Genomic DNA, 6,000 nt, shown 5'->3' with positions numbered 1-6,000 from the left:
AGCCTGTGGATAGAAATCCCCATCCAGCTGCAGTGGAGTCTCCACAGGCCACACAAGAGGGGACAATGGCTCAGGTTGAAGCCCACCAGCCAGAAAACCCCCACCAACCAGATGCACAGGAGATCCAGCTGCTCCTTCTTCTTGAGGGTGCTGTCCCTCTGTCTGCCCAGCCAAGTGCCTCCAACACCCTCTGCTCCTTCACCTCCACTCCCTATAAGCCATGAGGCATACAGCTGGATCACCAGGTTCGATGCTGTTGATGTACTGCTCCTGCAGGATGAAAGAGAGACATGCATGGGTTAGCATTGGTCTCTGAGGGACCTCTCATGGTTATGATTGTGGCTCCGGCTCCGTCTCAAGGCCCCTCAACACATGTCAGCGAGTGCTGGCCACCATTTGGATGGCCGGAGAGTAGTGCGCTGCCTGGATGACCGAGAACGTACCCACCTCCTCCCAAGTCCACCTGACCAATTGGCAGCAGCTTTGCCCATTGGACTGCAGGCTGTACTCTCAGCTCAGGCACAGACATTCTCCTAACCCGCGCTGCAAGGCTGCACTGTTAGCTTGGACCATGGGGGAGACTGGTCCAAGCTTGATGAAGGCATTGCCATGGGCTGTGAGTGTCTCTGCCAGTGACTGATCCGTGACCAGATTTCACAGGGGGACTGTACAACTTGCCCAGTTGTCCAATTGTTCTGCAATCCACTAAAACATTGATTACTCTGCAGTCTGTGCCCGAGGGGGTGAAAGGTCTGGAGCATTTGGTGGCAATTTAATGCCTCTGCGTTGCTCGAGTGGGCAGATAAGCTAGAAACCCGACTACACGCATGTCAATGTAACCACGCCTGAACTGTCTCAGCATTGGAAGAACGCTTACTTTCTACAAGGTTTCCATAATGAGTGGGCTGCTTCCCTCTGCCCCCACCCCCAACTCACCTCAACCACAGTGAAGCCCCCTTTCCCCGGCATGGCACTGTCAGCCAGCCGGGATGAAGCGACTTGCCTGTGCCCTCACCTGAACGCACGGCACCTCAACCTTGAAATGGACCCTTGCGAGTGCTGTGCCATGTTAGTGTGCACTCACTTCTATGTTCCCCTCAAAGTTCAGCTCACCAGGCTCATGCCTTTTAAATGCTGTTATGAATCACGCTGTCCTGAAATTACACTGATGTGGGAGGTAAATTTGATGTGGGGGGGGATGATTCTGGAGGGCAGGCAAGATGACCAGGTGCAAATGCATTGAAATTATGTTCCCAATGTTGGATGGTGGGAAAGGGGGTCCACAGTTGACCAGTGGAGTGGACGATTGCTAACTGGTTTCACCAAGTCACGAAACCAACTTTTGGCCTTCCCGCTATATTGCTCCCCCATGGCCCCGCCTCCCACACCAGGCATGATACCCACCGCCTATGGGGGCTAAAAATTCTGGACACAGTGTAGATGAGGATGAGGCAACTTCAACCTGGAGCAGGGATCTTAATTGCTGCCTGTTGGGTGGTAAATGGTAGACTGCTTGGGTTCAGCACCAAATGGTAATATTACAGGTTCTACTTCTCTTTAGTTCTGAAGAAGTGCACTACGGACTCAAAACATAAACTGTCTTTCTCTTCCCACTGATGTTGCCCGACCTGCTGTGTATTTCCAGCATTTCATGCATTTATTACAGGTTCTAGCAGCTTGGGGGAGGTCATGTAGCATTCCTTCCCATTCCTTCCCATTCCTTCCCATTCCTTCCCCTGGGTTTTGGACAGAGGATGTGTTCTCCAGGTCTGGAATCTTGAGATATCTAATAGGGGAGTCAAGGTCCTGTTTGGCTCTGGTGACACGGTGTCTCTGCTGGCCAGAATTCTTCTTTAGAAATAGAAAGAGGCTTTGTGCAGTTGTGGGGTGGGCAGTGATGGTGACGGGGGAGGGGGAGAAGTTCGAACCTTTTTCAGATAACGAGTCTCTGCAAACTGAAACTGTTGTCTGAAGTCTAGAAATTCCTCTGGTGTGAGTCATGACTGGTCAGGCATGTCAAGGTAAAGCCTTCGCCCATTAACAGAAATCATCATTTTATAAGGTAGCAAGGTTGATATTTTCTTTCATGTCTTCTGATCATGACAGATGTAAACGCAGGGCAGGAGCTGATCAACACCTCCTAGCTCAATTTGCCTTGGGAATGATGGCAGTTTAGACAATCTACTAGAATCTAGACAATCACCATCATTAGAGAAGAAGTACTGAGCAAACTATTGAGATTAAAGGGTGTCAAGTCCCCAGGACCTGATGGCCTACATCCCAGAGTCTTAAAGGAAGTAGCAGTGGAGATAGTGGATGCATTGGCTATAATATTCCAAAATTCCCTGGATTCTGGAAAGGTTCCAGTGGATTGGAAATTGCTAACGCCCTTATTCAAAAAGGGAAGCAGGCAGAAAGTAGGCAACTATAGACCCATTAGTTTAACATCTGTCATTGGCAAATTGTTGGAATCCATTATTAAGGAAGTAGTAATGGGGCATTTGGAAAGTCAAAATGCAATCCATCAGAGTCAGCATGGTTTTATGGAGAATAAGTCGTGTTTGACTAATTTGCTAGAGTTCTTTGAAGATTTGACAAGCAAAGTGGATAATGTGGATCCTGTAGATGTAGTATATCTGGACTTCCAGAAGGCCTTTGATAAAGTGCCGCACAGAAGATTAATACACAAGATAAGATCACACGGAGTTAGGGGTAATATATTAGCTTGGATAGAGGATTGGCTAACCAACAGAAAGCAGAGAGTCGGGATAACTTGGTCTTTTTCTGGATGGCAAGCTGTAACTAATGGGGTGCCACAGGGTTCAGTCCTATTTACAATCTATATTAATGACTTGGATTCAGGTATAGAAGGTACTATAACTAAATTTGCAGATTACACCTAAATAGGTAGGAAAGTAAGTTGCAATGAAGAAATAAGAAATTTACAAATGGATCTGGGCAGGTTAGGTGAATGGGCCAAAATGTGGCAGATGGAGTTTAACGTGGATAAGTGTGAGGTTATCCATTTTGGTCAGAAGAATAAAAAGGCGACTTATTATTTAAATGGAAAGAAACTTCAGAATGCTTCAGTGCAGAGGGATCTGGGTGTCCTCGTGCATGAATCGCTGAAAGCTAGTATGCAGGTACAGCAGGTAATAAGGAAGGCAGATGGAATTTTGGCATTTATTGCTAAAGGAATAGAGTATAAAAATAGGGAAGTGTTGTTGCAACTGTACAAGGCATTGGTGAGACCGCACCTGGAGTACTGTGCACAGTTTTGGTCTCCTTACTTGAGGAAGGATCTGGTTGCACTGGAGGCGGTTCAGAGGAGGTTCACTAGATTGATTCCAGAGATGCGGGGCTTGTCTTATGAGGAGAGATTGAGCAGTTTAGACCTATACTCAATAGAGTTTAGAAGGATGAGAGGCTATATAATTGAGGTATATAAGATGCTAAAGGGGAGAGACAAAGTAGATGTGGAGCAGATGTTTCCCCTTGTGGGGCATTATAGAATGAGAGGCCATTATTTTAGGCTAAGGGGTGGTAGATTTAAATCAGAGATGAGGAGGAATTACTTTTCTCAAAGGGTCGTGAATCTGTGGAATTCACTACCTCAGAGTGTAGTGGATGCCGGGACGCTGAATAAATTGAAGGAGGAGATAGACAGATTTTTAATTAGTAACGGGTTGAAAGGTTATGGGGAGAGGGCGGGAAATTGGATTTGAGGCCAAGCTGAGATCAGCTATGATCATATTGAATGGCGGGGCAGGCTCGAGGAGCTGAATTTCCTAATCCTGCTCCTAGGTTTTATGTTCTTATGTTCTGATATTTGACAGGGTACTGTAGAAAGTGTCACTGGCCCTCACATCTGGACCCCTCAGACTAATGGGTCTGAGGGGGTAGCTAATTGGTTAAAGGAAGCTTACAAAGATGTGATAGCTTTCTTTCCAACATGGGCCATTGAATTGTTGGGGCTGAATTCAGGTCCGATGAGTCACTGTGCACTTTGAATACATTATGGTCAGGGTATCAACATGTAGGTGAACATCACTGTGTATAACCACAAAGGTTACTAACTACACATGTGTATAACCACAAAGGTTACTAACTCCTGGATGTTCCTCACTTGGGCTGAATTTTCCCCCCATCATTGGGGTTGTGCGGGGGTGATAGGGAGCGAGCGCGAACCCAATCGGTGGGCGGGACAATTTAAGGCGGGCCCGGCGTGACGCTCGGCCGGAAGCGCTGACCACTCCCTGTGCCGGCTGGGGGGAGAGATTCCTTGAGTCAGGGCCTGTGTGGGAAAGAGTGCAGAAATCTCCCTGAGGAACCTTATTGCAGAGCTAAAATCCAGAATCTGTGAAAAAAATTACAGGCAATATTACTATTTGAACTCATCATTGTAAGTGTTGCTGTTTCAGTGGTTACAATAATCAAAGTCTGATTCCCAGTCAGATCTCCAGATTTGCATCCTATCTTTGACTATTGGACCTGAGGTGACCCTTGATGATTGGGCTGCTTTATTTCTCATTAGGCCACCAGATGGCAGTGTTCACTAGGTTGGAGAAGAGTATCTCAGAAAATGGGAAATATCAAGCGGCCTCATTCTCCACCCTCCAGCCTCCATGTTGCTTCATTCAGAGAAGCACAGGGAATCTGGACAGCAGTTACAACTAAAGCAGGAAATTGGGGAGCTGAGCAGACAGAATAAAACTGAATAAAATCAAAATAACAAATATTGTTCTGTAGACAGAATGTTGTGTTATTTCCAGAGCTACTTTGTGTGAAACTTCATTCAGGGATGTTTGACCAATGCTGCTTGTTGCCAGTATTATAGGAAGTATCATTAAAACAGGCCCCATGCTTGAACCCTCAGTTGTTTAATGATGTTCAGTGAGGAGCATTGAAGGAGGAAGAAGATGATTTAAAATGGATGCTTGGACCATGATTGGGAGGAAGGAAGAGTACTAAGCCACCACATTCAAAATTAACATTGTTCAAAATGCCTGGTTGACTTCACATGGTGAATAATTTGCCTTCAATGGGTTTGTTTATAATATTGTAACTGATCCAGGATGAGAGCTTTTTTCAAAGGTTGTAAATTTCAATCTTTCAATACATTGTGATTAAAAAAAAATACTGCGATGTTGGAAATCTGAAACAAAAATAAAAATAGCTGGAAAAACTCAGCAGGTCTGACAGCATCTGCGGAGAGGAACACAGTTAACGTTTCGAGTCCATATGACTCTTCATCAGAACTAAGAAATATAGAAATGAGGTGAAATATAAGCTGGTTGAGGGGGGTGGGACAGGTAGAGCTGGATAGAGGACCAATGATAGGTGGAGATAACCAAAAGATGTCATAGACAAAAGGACAAAGAGGTGTTGACAGTGGTGATATTATCTAAGAAATGTGCTAATGGTGATATTAAGGGTAGAAAGCAGGACGAGCAAGATACAGATAGCCCTAGTGGGGGTGGGGTAGGGGAAGGGATCGAAATAGGCTACAATCCCCCACATCAACATCCTGGGAGTTACCATTGACCAAAAACTGAACTGGACTAGCCATATAAATACTGTGGCTACAAGAGCAGGTCAGAGGCTAGGAATCCTGCAGCAAGTAACTCACCTCCTGACTCCCCAAAGCCTGTTCACCATCTACAAACACTAGTCAGGAGTGTGATGGGATACTCTCCACTTGCCTGGATGAGTGCATCTCTAACAATTTTTAGGAAGCACAACACTGTCCAGGACAAAGCAGCCCGCTTGATTGGCAACCCATCCATCACCTTCAACGTCAAACTCTCTTTACCACCGATGCACAGTGACAGCAGTGTCCACCATCTACAATGTACACTAGCAACTCACCAATTCTCCTTTGACAGCACCTTCCAAACCTGTGACTTCAGCCACCTAGAAGGACAAGGGGAGCACCACCACCTGCAAGGTCTCACCCAAGCCATTGCACTATTCAGACTTGGAACCATGTCACTGTTCCTT

Source organism: Carcharodon carcharias, chromosome 9, assembly GCF_017639515.1.
Source record: "Carcharodon carcharias isolate sCarCar2 chromosome 9, sCarCar2.pri, whole genome shotgun sequence".
NCBI lineage: Eukaryota > Metazoa > Chordata > Chondrichthyes > Lamniformes > Lamnidae > Carcharodon > Carcharodon carcharias.
Note: the sequence above shows the minus strand (reverse complement) of the source record.